General features: G+C 39.4%; 1 pseudogene; it reads right to left on the bottom strand.

The window, feature by feature from the left end:
- Nucleotides 1-11421: 11421 nt before the first annotated feature.
- On the bottom strand, nt 11422-12012 carry LOC129685768 (60S ribosomal protein L10a-like; annotated as a pseudogene).
- Nucleotides 12013-14027: the final 2015 nt, after the last annotated feature.

The raw sequence follows: 14027 nt of genomic DNA, 5'->3' as shown, positions 1-14027 counted from the left end.
CAGATGGTCACTTTTTATTGCACATAAAAAATGTACTCTTGTTACTCAAGGCAACTGAGATAAACACATGTTCTAGTAGTGCTTGTCAGAACCCTTGGGGACAGTTTTCTAGGAGGGGGACACATGTAAGAGCTTTAATGAATACTGAGACAATCCAAAGATAGGCTCCTTTTAAAATCTTGTTTTGCTCTGTTTGTGACAGTGTTTCTCTGTGTAGCTTTGATTGTCCTGGACTTGCTGTACAGACCAGGCTGGCCTGGAACTCACAGAGATCTACCTTCCTCTGCCCCCCCCCTTTAAAATTTAAGCCAAACAACACAATGATAAAAGCAAGTAGGCCACACACAAAACCTTTACAAAGGTTCAAGCCTCTTTACAAAGTATCAACAATATACAAAATGCATCCAAAGCTCCCAACAAGGTTCCATATCAAAAGGAAGAAGAAAGGGATGTATATTCAAAGATTTAACAAATTAACAAATAGTCACAATTTCCAGGGGAGACTTAGCAGTCCATTTAACCCACTATTACATAAGATTAGAAGTGAACAAGGTAGCTAAGCCGATCTTTCTACTCAATGGCTCCCTACAGCAAGTTTTACTTTCCTCTTTGATTCCATTTTAAGAGGCACAGGTAGTTCATAGTCCCATGGGAGATTTCCCAACACCTGTGTTATAACATGTAATCAGGTGAATGATGAGTTAGATTTTCTAGTCTTCCATTGCACATCCTAACACATGAATGCTAATTTCTTCCCCACACCCATTCACTTGTATCTTTTCCCTTCTGTAGTCAAGGGTACCCTGTGAGAGAAACAAAGAGCTGAAGTCCCTCTAAAGTTAATAAATTATCAGAGGAGTAACTGCAAGAGAACAACAACAACAACAAAAACCTGATTGTACCCATCTATTGTGGCTGATAGTGGAGGAAGCAAATATAAAGTGGTTTGGAAGGTGGAATCTGGAATGCAAAGGAGAAAAGAGGTGGAGGTGAGAAAGCAGGCACCCCAAGGGATTGTGCACAGACATAAAGGCGGTCTATTTCAGTATAACCATGTGTCATTTTCTGTAATAAGGTGAATATCAGCTAGGAAAGTCTGAAACCAAACCTGGGAAACAAGTCCGATGTCTATTTAGTAGGCACAGTTAACTGAAGGTTTCTGAGAAGAAGGGTCATTTGATCTAGAACATCTTAAGAAGGATTATTCAAGGAGTGTTTATCACTTGGTGAATGGGTTGGTGCCATGGAGACTATTTAGACTAGATGAAACAAGAGAAAACTGAAAGGAATGGAATCACAAGGGACAACATCAAGGAATTAGAGTCCATATGCTGAATGAGTTTTCATTGGTTATTTTAGAGATGCTATAATAAAAAAATGATAGGACAGGAAGAAAAAACACCAACTAAAAGAATAGACATAGAGCTAGGGAGATGACTCAATGGACAGTGCCCTTGCTGCATTAGAAATTTGGATCCTTAGCAGCCAGAACACCTGGTGCTATAGCTCTTCCTAAAATGAGTCTTCATATCCTTGAAGAAACAGGGCACTGTGATTTCTTACATGTGGGAGACATGCAGGTGGCTGTTTTCAAGCAAGGGGAAAAAAAAGACTATTTCTATTATAGCACATCAAGGTCCTACACCATCTGACCTATGCTATAGAAAGGCCAGTAGATGATGCTGGTAATACTTTCAAAATTCTCCTAGGAGATAAGCGTCCTAAAGCTAGGGGTGGAGAAACATAAACTGAATAGGTCAGAAGATCAAATAATGTGGACAAGGTGTGTCCTGGACTTGAGGGTATGCTTTTATGAAGTCTGTTGAGGCACTGGAAACAACCCAATGGCACTTCCAGAGAATGCTGGAGATGAGGCCAATAAAGCAATCCTCAAATTGTATGCATTGTCTTAAGAAGTAAAGAGATACTGAATTGGCTGTTGAGGCTGAAGTTCCTGCTGGGAAAGACAGTTTGGAAGCCAATACTCTAGGTATTTGTCTGGGAAAATATTGGGCTCTTAAATTGGCTAGCAATACTGAAGTCACTATACTCAGAGGGGATCAGACAAGGCAAGACCAGCCAGTGGGTCCAAATGGCCGAAATGACTAAGTGGTTTGATTTTACTATTGCTGGAGATTGTATTTGCAGAGCAGGAGTTGCCTAACGTTTCTGGAGTCTCCTGAAACCAGGAAGTGGTTTTCTGTTGTAACTTCTGCTGAATGAGGTAATAAGCATGCCACTGCTTGAAAAAAAATTCAGCAATACAGCTAGCTATGTGGTTGTATGTACATTTGTGTGGATATATACGTGTGGATATCACACGTAAAGAAGATGTAAGATCTGAAAATAAGTCTAAGTTTCGTCATACTACTTTATGTGTTATCCTCTTGTTCTGATTTTTTTAAATTAGTAGTTTGGAAATTATAATATAATTACATAATATCTCTTTCATCACCTTCTTTCCACCAACCTGTCTTATGTAACCACATCCTTTCTCGCTTTCAAATTCATGGCTTCTTTTTTTTTTAATTGTTGATGTGTGTGTGTGTTTCTTAAACATATATATAATATATTATGTATACCATATTATATAATATATAATTATATATTATATTAATATTATATATAACAATTATATTATATAAACTATTACATTATATATAATACTATATCATATATTTCTATAATACAATAGTAATATACATAATGCTATTATTACCTCATAAAATATTGAGTACTGGGATCGAATGATAATTTATTATCTCTCCCAGAAATCCCTGATAGAAAAAATTGAAAAATTAGTTGAGGAATGTGGGGAAACAGAATCATCTTTCTAGAAGATACCAACATCATACATTTTCATATAGGATTGCAGACATATACAAAGATGCTATGAGGAGATTATTTTATAAATGGTGAGTTTAGGGTCTGACATACACACAGTACACTAAATTAGCAAAACTTTCCATATTTCCTGAAACTACATGGTCCCAGCAGTGAGGCCCACTATGTTGTAGCCCGGAGGTACCTGAAGGCTGCATGGATTGGCTCCTCTTCTTTTGTTTTGGGGCTCCAATGATAGTTTGCTGAAATGACTTTTGTTTTTAAGAATGCAGATCATCAGAGAATCCAGCTACATTTAAGAATATTTACTTCATGGTTGGCACTGAACAAACATATAACTGACTGAGGGGGGGAGAGAATGATGATACAAATGAGGAGGGAGATCTTGAGGTCTGGAGAGAGGACCAAACATGTCATTATTGGATAACAAGGCAATTCCCAGACAAAGATCTTTTCAGCTGAATGATGTCTTTGTTTACTTTCATCATTTTTGAATCTTTGTTATTATATTTTTAAAGAAGAGAAAACAGAGTCACAGAAAGGTTAAATAATCTTCCCAACTCCACTTAGCTAATAAATAATGTTGGTGCCTAGGTACGTTTTATTTAAACAATTAACCTTTGAAGGATTTTTGACAGAACAAGACTTTCAACATCATTGTATAAGGTAGAAACAGTTAAACAGTTTTCATCTGAAAAACATTCCTATATGAAAAGCCCATCATTACATAAATTAGCAAACTATTTTAAGACACATTTAGTTTTGTTGTTTGACGTTGCCTTCGTGAGCTGTGAATTATGCTGTACAGTGATTATTATGTTCACAGCACCTAATTTAATTCTTAACACTCCTCCATCACTTCCACAGTCAGAAAAAAAGGAAAAGAAACAAAAGCCCCATTACCATTCCTGTCACACCTTCATCATGTCCTAAAAAGCTCTGGATCTCAGTACCAAGTGGCCAAGTAGCCCAGCACACCTGTCTTTTGATGTAGTAGGGCATTAAAATAGATACTCTGCCTCTTGGTTCTAGTCTGGCTTCTTGGTTTTAAGTACCAGAGATCCAATCAAGCTAATTCAAGAAATACCAGCACTAACCTTTAGTTTGCCTAGGTTACATGGAACGTAGAGAATAAAGCAAGCAGGAATTGTAAGCCAGGGAGGTTCTTTTTGGAGGCACACATTGAAAGAAGTGAATGAGAAAAAGGAGAAGCCATGTGGAGGCTGGTGGGAATAAACAGACAGGAAATAGTACACGCTGGACCCGACCCTGGGAGCTGTGATGGGGACAGAGCAGGTTCATTGGGGGGTTCTGGCAGGTTATAGGGAGCAATGAGGGATTCAGAACAGAGGTTGGTTCATCTGCCTGGCTCCTTCCTATTTTTCTAATGGAGCATAGCTTGCTCAACAGATTGTTAGCTCTATCTTACTCCCCTTCAGTGTTTGCTTAGACCTTAGGTCAATGGTCTGGAGTGGCCAAGGAGGGCTTCTGGAGGCCAGGGTTGTCTGGAAGGTGAGAGGCAGAAAAAAATCTGAGGAGGCAGACAAGATTTATGCTACAATGACATTCTGCTGAATGCCAGGATTGGATTATTATAACTTCATCAATAGCCTATGAGATGTTGACTAGATTATGACTCTCTGGTTTAGAAGAATGAACATTTAAATAACTAGACTGAGGTGTTTATGAAGGCTGCTTGACCCTCCGTAGCCTACACTTTGGTTTATTTTGATTTTGAAAACACTTCGAGAGTTTAGAACATGGTTCGCAGCGTTCCTAATGTGGCAACCCTTAATACAGTTCTCATTTTGTGGTGGCTCTTAACCATAGAATTATTTTTGTTGCTACTTCATAACTATATTTTTGCTACTGTTCTGAATCGTAATGTAAATATGTTTTCCAATGGTCTTAGGAGACCTCTGTAAAAAGGGTCATTCAACCCCTCCCCAAAGAGGTCGTGACCCACCGCTTGAGAACCACTGGTTTAGAAAACTTAGTGAAGTGCTAGAATTCCAGGGAAAGTATATAGTGGGTTGTCTTGAAAAGAAGGGCTGGATATTGCTACCGGGATCCAGGACAGCTGAACAACTGTACATACTTCCAGGGTATCTCCCTTTCTGTGATTCGTAGGTTTTTTTTTTCCCTGGGCTAGCCTGCTCTATTTCTCCTTATCTCTGATTAGTGCACAAGTGGCATCTTCCTTCACGTTTTCTGCCTTTGCTGACCGGTGACCATCTACCACACTCTCAGGCTGTTCCCTTGCGGTGCCCTTTAGCTGTGCCCTTGCCTTTCACTTTTGTCATGGAAGCAACATAGTAGCTACAGCACAGATGACAGAAAATTCTGAAAAATACGATCAGAAATGCTAGGTAGACCACAAGACACCTGTTTGATGCCCAAGGGATATGGGTATCCAGCAGTTCTTACGAACATGTCACACGTGTACCAGCTCTGGAATGTCCGCTGTGTTTCTGTTTTCCCATAACATAGTCTGCAATTCAAAGCCCCAGAAAAGAGGCCAGGTTGTCTACAAGATATTGAGGTGCCAACCTTTAGGTGCTGCTGGCACTAACAGGGGAGTCAGACAGAGGTGCCTGGAGTAGCATCTTGGTTTGCCTTCCCATTAGAGTGCACCAGTTACGGCAGGAAATTGCACAGGAGGACATTAAGATGCTATAAGAATTAGGGATGAAAGCTGAGCAGACACAACAACAAATGTCCTCATGCCCTTTTCATCTTTTCGCTTACCACAGCATGCAGCTCGTCATTTGTTGACTGTTTTTGTATTTGCACCATTCTATGAAGACACGGCCAGCCTTAATGCATTTCAAAGTAAAATATAAATGACTTTTAGGACTTCTATTCTGAATTATTTATGTCATGACTTCCTTCTTTCTGAATAGTCCACATCTGATCATGGAAAATGACAGTATTATAACCTTCTATCAGGCAAAATGTTAGCTTTGTATTTCTTTATTTACAGATACCTCGTCTATGTCTGTCTTTTATTTACCATTGTAGCAGGTGCTGTGGGAGGCAGCAAAAACCCAGACAAGATGACATTATTGCATTTAGTTGGTATTGGATGTAGGAAAAATTAAAACAGCACACATAAAGGTTTATAAAATTGCAAAATTAGATAAAAATATGTTCATGTGAATAAATGCAGTATGGCTGAGAGTGTAAATTGTGCTAATATGTGAAGAGTTAGGTCCAGAATACATAATTAGATCTGAAAGGATATATTTGATCTGGGAAAGAGATAAAGTTGTGATTGGCAGCTAGTTGATCTACATCTAGACTCTGTTAATCTAAACGACAACTTCTGCTATTCATTTGTTCTAAAAAACAAGACAGAGATTGATTTAGACATCAATTATTCTTCAGTGAATCATACAATGAATTCATCTCAGGGTCATTTCGCTTGGACATGGTGCTGTTGCCTTGCAGAGATATGTTGTTATTCTGCCCTTTGTCACAGGCACAGACGTGGTCTACCTGTCTATGCTGTCTTTCTACTGTTAATGTCATGAAATGCCTCTGGCAGCATAAATAACTTTATTATTAAGCTGTAAAGTAGAGCAAGTGATTAATATTGTATGAATTGCATTCCATTCAATTTTTTTCCTCTAATGGGGAGAGACCTCAGTCTAGTCTAGAAAATACATCCTTTAAAACTGCTGAGTAGCATGTATTGAGTGAACCACATTAGCAAGCCCCATAGCTGGAAAATTTGATTGCAAGGTTGTTTTTAATAAACTCAGGTTTACTTCTGAGGTCCTCATTTTCTTTAGGAGCTCAATTGATTAAGGCAGCCTAACTCTCAGCAGTAACTACAAGAAATTAGATTTGACTGTGAAGTCTAAGCAAGCCCTCCACTGATGATATGACGCTCTCAGCATTATCAGGAGGCTGACATGCACTGCTTTGTTGAGGGAGGTAATTGACGTTGAGAGCTTTTGAAAATTGAGGTTTATAGGAGCAGGCCCAAGCCAACAGTATTCTGTTTCATCCCAGGTATTTCAATAAGATGATAGTTGGCAGGTTCTAATGCTGTGTTATGAAACCCAAGTTTAGGGAAAATATTAACCTCCTTTGGAATAAACAGAAGTTAAGCTAGAAAGGATAAAAATAAAATTCCCTCCAGATCAGTGTGATTGCTCTTTAAGGAGCAGAGGAAGAAAAGGCTTTGCAGAAATAACAGACTCAGCTTTGTTTGATGTGAGTTTATTTCTCCTGGGCCATTTAATACCTACATCTTAAAATTTCTCCTTTTTTTTTTTTCTTGAAGATTGAGAATTCATTTTGCCCTTTATTGAAAATGATTTCAAGCAAAACCTTCAACAAAATTAAAGATGCTGGTGTCCAGTCCTGAATTTTCCTGAAAGCGCAATGATTTTCAGCCGGGAGCAGCCCGGTGTTTCTCCAGTGGAAGAAGCACTTGATTGGCACTATTGATTTGTACAGACTTTTCCTGAGGGCTTCCCAAGGCGTGTTTTGTTCCTGGATCATTAATAGGAAAAAAAAAAAATCTCCTTCTTTTCTTCTGCTCAAGAAAAGATTCTGGAATGCAAATACCCTAAGGTTTTAGGGATAAATAATAATTTTTTAATAAATCTAATTTATGAATGAAGCAATACTTTTCACGTGTCATTACTGGGAACACACTACTGGTAAGACATTTCTAAGCACCGTGCCCTACCAGGTAAATACCCGTTTGACTCAGCAGCTTTCATAAGAAATGGCTTTACTTATTGAGACAGTACCTCAGCTTCCAAGTTCTGACTTGGACAATGACAAAGGAATATCATATGGAGGGCATATTCTCACTGGCATTTCATTGAAGGGTTATGTCTATTTCCGCGAAAGTACTCTAACATTTAATGCCCATGTAGGGGTTGTCAGACATGAGTAATGCATCATGAATGTGTTGTAATACAAATGTTACTGTGATGCAAATATAAAATTCATATTTGCAGTCCTTTCCAGCCATTGGAGAACTAAGCTGTAAATTCTAGAAAGGTATGGGATATGTTTTGTTTGTTCACTCTTTTGTCCACAAGGAGATTTCTAAAATATTGTCATATTACTATACATAAAAGGAGCCGGGTTGGAGCTGCTGCTTAGAACAGCAAAGGGGGGAAGGCTCTAGTAATAGAAATGTTCCAGATCCTGAGCCACTTCCGGTTGTCCAGGGTTCCAGGTTTTAAACACTGTGGATATAAGGCAAAGTTCTTGAAAATTGTTGTATATTTTAAATGTTTATGTCAAAACCATTCATACACACCAGATGCTATTCATAGTGGCCTTTGGTGGTGGTTCGAGGGAAGGTTTCTCTCTATAACCCTGACTGTTCTGGAACTCACTCTGTAGACCAGGCTGGCCTTGAACTCAGAGATTCATCTGCCTCTCCCCTGCTTCCCAAATACTGGGATTAAAAATGTGTGCAAAGCGGGGAGGAAGAGTGGGATTGGGACTGGAGGAGAGAAGGAACCACAGGGGGGGATACAAAGTGAATAAAGTGTAATCAATAAAGAATTTTAAAAAATGTGAGCCCCCACTGCCTAGCTCAAAGGCCACCTAAGCAATAGGACTCATTGAAAATGATTAATGAAGTATTGTCTGGAGATGGTGCCAGCATCCCAACATTGAAGTGGTTCTAAATGTTGGACTGTGGCCAAATGATTTTCCTCCACGTGAGTCTCACCACTCATATGCACATGTATAGGACATATGGTGACTGAAAAGCACCATAGCCAGGATTGAGGATATACATCTTTTTTCAGGTCTGGGGGGTGTGTGTGTGTGTGTGTGTGTGTGTGTGTGTGTGTGTGTGTGTGAAGATTTCAAAGAACTACAACAACTAAACAGCGGCAGAATATGAAAACAATCATGCAGGACCTCACAGAATTTTAGAAGATATCTAACAGAGAGCCCAACAATTCTCCTTTTTGAGAAAAGCAACTGGCAATGGCCAGACAGTGCTTGCATTTCTTGTCATTCCTTATACCATTTCCATGTCGAGCTGTTATTCTGTCTCAAGGCACTGCAAGTCCTAGAAGTAAACACCAAATCATTGTTCACCCATCAAACCAGATAACAAAATACTAAAAAATATTCCTAGTTGAGGAGCTTGGGATGTAGAATGATGTAGCCTTAAAAATGGAGTTGTGGCTTATGTTGAATATGAAAAATGTTTTAAAGAAAATATCAGATGTAGCCCATGGCAGTTCAGTGTCCAAGTTGGTTACCTAGTAATGGGAAGAGGGACTGCCTCTGACATAATCTGATTGGCCTGCTCTTTGATCACCTCCCCCTGAGGGGGGAGCAGCCTTACCAGGCCATGGTAGAGGACAATGCAGCCACTTCTGATGAGAACTGATAGACTAAGATCAGAAAGAAGAGGAGAACCTCCCCTATCAGCGGACTTGGGGAGTGGCATGCATGCAGAAAGGGGAGGGAGGGTGGGATTGGGAGGGGAGGAGGGAGGGGCTTATAGGGGGGTACAAAATGAATAAAGTGTAATTAATAAAAAATTAAAAAAAGAAAAAAATAAAATGTAACTGATAAGAAAAAAATAAAATTCAAAAAAAAAAAAAAAAGAAAATATCCAATACAGGAGATTTGCACAAATTCTGATCTGGATAAGGCATCCTAGAATCCCACAGGCCCTGGGGTTCTTCTGCAAGCTCTCCCAACCCTCACGCCTTCTGACACAGTCTGAAGGGATTTGGCCAGCAACGGCTCTCCCTCCTCTGCAGTGGCTTTGTCCTGGCAGGTAAGGCTCTCTGTGATAGATGTCACAAACATGCACGGGCAGTGAGAACATAAAAAAAAGCCGTGGAGTCTCAGAGGAAAAAAATACGGAAAGTAATAAAATGTGACTAACAAGCTTATTTTCTCACAGTTGCTATCCATTTTATTCCTTTGAAAGGAAAGAAAAGGGAGTATGTGTTGGGAAACGTTAGAAAAAAAAATAACGTTTAATTGAGGGTGATATAGCTGATGGTAGATTGAGGGTGGATGTTTAGAAAGAATGAGTGCTGCTTTAATGAGCGCCTATAAACTGGGGGGGGGGGGGAGAATCATGAGATAATTGACAGTTATTCCAGCGTGAAAACTTCCTTTCTGGTCTGAATCACAGAGTTTGATTGTTCAGGCTTGACCAGGCCCTGACAGGACTAATGTGGTGACTAAACACGATTGACTGAGTGGATTAAAGAAGATTTTGAACTATACTTGGCATGGTTAGGGGTCATGCATACATAAAATTTTGCAATGTTTACTTCTTTTTTCTTGACTAATCTTGTTCTTCCTGTGAAGGTGAAAGCCTTTATTTACATTATAAAATTATAGGATTAATTATTGATCATTCATGTGTAACAAAATAAGAAAGCCAATGGAAAGAAATATGGTGCATGAGGCAGAAGAGATAAAATATTAAGGTCACCCCTTGGGATGTAGCATTAACATTTAGACTCAGACAGCTGAGGGAGACCCAAGATTATGATGTGGTTGGCCGGGCTTAAAAGATGCAGTTTCACACCTGTCCTCGGTATGACCTGTCTGCTTCAAGCTGAGAGTTTCTGATTCTGCTCAGTTCTGTATCCACTCTGCTGTCTTGTGATTGGATCCAAAAAGGCATAACAGGATTACAAAGAAACATTTTGTTACACATTGTTTTCCCTTTACACCTGCCGGTTTGAAATTATAGCTTTTATTGAAATAATGCAAATTTAATGTTGACTGAGCAATTGTTGTATGTTGCTGCTCCCATTTTCCAATACTGGGTTTGATTTTTATTCACCTCTTTTTAGGTATATGTGGTAGTTAAAGGAAGAATTCTTTACTTTGACCTATAATAAGAAATTATCGAGTGTAAACTTAATAAATATAAGTTTATAACATAGACTTTTGTAAGGTGTCTATAGAATATTTATTAAGTGCTATACATATATTTATGCAAATATTTATACAATGTTTATATTAGTTATGTAAGAAAGTCTCACAACACAAGCTTGCAATGTTACCGCTGGTAACTTTGTTGGACAATGAGCCATAGGGTGTGTAGAACGCCTACATCAGTGTCCTGGCACCGTTCAGACAGCCCAATCTCATACAATCCCGTAGAAGAAACACAATGCCAGTTAGTAAAAGTAATTCCCTCATCTGGTTACTTTGTACAATCAGTCTGGTCATGGGACCTTAATGTGACATAATAGGCTCAGGCCTTATAGGTTTTGAGGCATCTAGTTGAGTCTAGATAGTAGTGTATTGTTATAGAGTATCTCAAAAGGAAGACACTGGAATTAGGTTCTTGTCCAGGCTATTGGTGATCCTAGGCACTGCAAGGAGAGGCGTCTACCATGGTAAAGAAAAGTGTTAAGAGCACTATTTAGTCATTCATTCCATTCCATCCTTAAACAATGCAAATCTCTGGACTGACAATTACCCATCTTTAGGTAACTTTTTGCCTCTTTTTTTTTTTTTTTTTTCTTTTTAGCTCACAAATACCCGACCCCTAATCACAGGAAGATCAAGGGGATGGTAATACTAAGGTTTATTGGAACATCCTAGCTAGAGAGACTGGTGCTTGCTGATGGTGTTCTTGATGTACAAAGCCCAGATGTTTTGCCAACTCTTCTTGAGGAAGGGCACTAAGGAATTGATAGCCAGCTGGATGTTGTAGACATAGTCATCTTCATGTGGCCAACAGCAAGGACCAGACACAGCACCTTCTTCACATGGAACTTGTTCATTCATCCCATTGACTCTGGCCACTGTGTTTTCATTGTGTGTCAACAGGGAAGGGAACTTTCCAACCTTGCTTAGGTCTGGGCTCAGGTTACCGTCTATCTGCTTGATTAGAGACTCAGAAGCAAAAAAGGCATCATACTTTTGGCCAGCTTTTTGACCTACTTCTTGTTCTTATTAAGCTTCTTCAGTACCTTGATGTCCATGGGGAGGATGTCCACAGCCTTGGAGTCATCACAGTGCTGGTGGTCCCAGAGCACACACAGAGAACTTGAGGTGAAAAGTGGAATTAAGCCTGATTGTGCTGCAGAAGTGTTTTTCCTTCTGTGAGTTCTTCAGGCTGATCTGCAACTTCACCATTTCAAAAAACTTGTGGCAATTGCTTTGGTTCCTGTGCAGGACTTCCAGCGCTGCCTAGTACAGGGTGTCACCAAGAGACTTTGCTGTTCATGGCTGTTCAAGCTGTAAAAATCAGAAGAGAGCCTTCCATCTTTTTATTCAATGTTCTGGAAAGAATTTGGTCAACTAATTTTGAGTGAATTATCTAGGTCTACAGTAATCAGTTATAGACACAGAAGATACAGAATAGGACTTTATGGCCCAAATTTCCAACATTTCTATTTCAACAGCCTATGTCAAAGCACAGATGAAAACAGGTAGAGACCATTTGAGTCAAATAGCTACTCTAAGTGACAATAACTATAGGCACAAATATCCTAGAGATTTTGAACCCCAGTTTTGAGCCTCTCAGATTTCAAAGGACATTGACACGTAACAAGTCTAAGAATCCAACAAATAAAAGTGTGATTACTTAGAATTGCATGGGGGAGTTTCTGGGAGAGATGAGACTAGACCCCATCTATAGCACCATGATACTTATTCAATGACACAGATTTAGAGCCCTACTTGTGTTAAAAATTTCTTCAAAGTGTAACAAGTCTCTTCATCGTCCTAGTTAATGTAATGCTCTCCAAAAAGTTAAACTCCCTGTCGCTCATCAGACATTGCAATGGCTTGTTTGATCATTGCTCTGGAGCTCCAACTCAACCATCAGTCTGTAATTTCTTGCGACACTCCCTCTTCCTTTTTATTGGGATGGAGAAGCATTTCCCTTCTTTCATCTTCAGCAATTTTTTTGTGCCTTTTATAATTCTTCAAAGTGATTGAAGAGTGGCTCTGTAGTGACAGCAGTAAAGCAATTTCTGAGCCTTCAAAAAGATGCAGTTTAAGTAAAATTTATTTTTCTGTGTTAACAAAATAGCACATGACACCTAATATTTCCTACCCAGTCCTTCTGTCCAGAACTCTGGCTGTTCCAGAAAGGCATCTCTGAAGGTGTATCTTTAAAATGTGGAAGAGATATTGGTAGCAGTAAAGAAAATATCTTTTATCCTTTTCGTAAGAGCTAGTGGGATTTGGGGAGCTATTGGCTGGGAATATTGGTCCCACACTAAACACTGCATTATTCTTTTTGAAACTCTGTCAAGGCCCTGCTGTGAAGAATTTCCAGTTAACATTTGAGAACTCTGACTTGACGTAAATCATTTTACATAGGTAGACTACCCCATAAAATCACTGCAACAAAGAGCAGTGCTCTAATGAGGCATGTTGATCCAAACCTGTAATCCTAGTACTGGATAAGCTGAGGCAGGAGAATATGAATGTCAGGGCCATTCTGGGATACATATTGAGACCCTGTATCAAGATATAATAAAATAAAGTATGCTCTAAAATCCCCCCTCTCTCTTTGCCTCACATCTGTTCTCTCTCTCTCAGTCCCCCTGCTCTTTTTGTGTGTGTTGTATGTATACATGTAAATCTGTTCATGCATTCCAGAACATGCATTTTGATTCGTGATGTAAAATCTGAGCCTTTTAGAAAGGGGAGGTTCCGGGAGCTACTGAGATGTGAGGAACTCAGTTACTGGTCAGAGAGGCACTTCCGTGAGAGCACCAACTCTGTTTGGTTAGAACTTCGTATCGGGTTGTCGTCATCATAAAGAAATCTCTGATTTCTGCTTCAAAAGTCTTACTCAGTTTTAACCTCTCTTCTGATGTTTATTCTTAGCACCCTGCTCTCCACAGGAAGGGCTTCAAATGATTCTTTAGCTTCCAAACCTAACTGGATAGAATTCTGCCACATATACATGTTTTCCTACTCCTGCACAACAAAATCTTCTGAGTTTTTCAAGAACAAACTTGAGCTGTTCTCTCTTAAAATCATCACTCAGCTTAACTAGGCACTGAAAAACTGAGATGGTGGAGGAAGGATATGGCCCAAGCGAACTCACTACTTTAGGGGAAAGAGTTCTGAAAGTATTCTTAAGGTTTCAGGGGCTCACTGATCTACTCTGCCTACTTTCTGTCCCCTCTGAGACCTCCTCAAGCTAGCTTCCTTTGAACTGTAAGGCAGTCTGTCATTCAGCCAGC

The sequence above is a fragment of the Psammomys obesus genome, unplaced genomic scaffold (genome assembly GCF_907164565.1).
Source record: "Psammomys obesus unplaced genomic scaffold, mPsaObe1.curated_primary_1811, whole genome shotgun sequence".
Classification (NCBI taxonomy): Eukaryota; Metazoa; Chordata; class Mammalia; order Rodentia; family Muridae; genus Psammomys; species Psammomys obesus.
The sequence above is the reverse complement of the archived record's forward strand: the minus strand, read 5'-3'. Positions and strand labels throughout refer to the sequence as shown.